Consider the following 1,105-nt stretch of genomic DNA (forward strand, 5'->3'; position numbering starts at 1 on the left):
CATGCATAATTGAGAAAACTTGGGTGAGTTCTCTTGTAAGACTTTGATGAATTGTCATGAGGAGGGCCATAGTTTTTTTCAAGTCACTTATTCTACTTGCCTCTCTAGTGTTGGTAAACCCAAGGGGTTGCTAATAAGACAATAGGAGAGGGGCCGTAGGAAAACTAGCCTGAGGTCCTACATTTGACCTAGGAAAAGTATTTTGAGAAAAAGATTTTTATGCAAAGGGAGGCCTTTAGAGTCCAGGTTGACCTTGATTATGGAAATTAGAAGGCCCTGCTTAGTTGGCTTGATTCCAAGAGAAATTTAGGTGATTTCTCCATCCTAGATTATAGGTGTTACCATATGGATTATTCTGGTATAAGGCATTAACACTATCATTAAAAGTGCCCCCAGAGGTGTTGGGGCATTCTTCTATGACATGTCCAGGGGATTGGCACCAAGCACAAATCTTAACCAAATTGACTGATGATGGCTCTCTAGGAACAATAGCCTTAATTCTCTTGATTAGGCTATCTAAATGGGCTTCTTTGGCTACTATCCCATCCACAAAATATCATTTTTCTCCTATGGTTCTTTCACTCTCTTGGTTTGATTCCTACTCACGGGTTTTGTCAGCTAAGTCAAGCAAGAATTCCCATACCTTTCCTTCATCTGTAAAGGATGTGAATCCCTCAGGGCACATAGACTCTATCATTTATTTAGTTAGGTAATGATGAGCACATTTATGTGTGAAATATATCGTAGTAAAACATGCATTTTACATATTTAGAATGGAGCTACCTTGGGTTTTACTCTCTTTTTGCAGGTTTTATATTTTCAAGGCCTTAAGGACTATCGGGCGCTATATCTTCAATTTTACACGTAAAGAGGTCCTATTTCTTTCCATGGTTACGAAGAGGATGAAATTCTGAGCAAGATGGACGTGTTCAATTAAAAGTACACATTCGTTTGGTCATCCGTACAAATGATTATTCTTTTAGGCCAGAAAAAAGAATAATGGATCAGAACTGAACCGAGATGCAGAACCAGCCCGTTTGCAATTGTCCCAGAGGTATAAGGAATATTCTAAATGACAACAAGGATCGATGGACCACATCCTTAC

The sequence above is a fragment of the Macadamia integrifolia genome, chromosome 8 (assembly GCF_013358625.1).
Source record: "Macadamia integrifolia cultivar HAES 741 chromosome 8, SCU_Mint_v3, whole genome shotgun sequence".
NCBI lineage: Eukaryota > Viridiplantae > Streptophyta > Magnoliopsida > Proteales > Proteaceae > Macadamia > Macadamia integrifolia.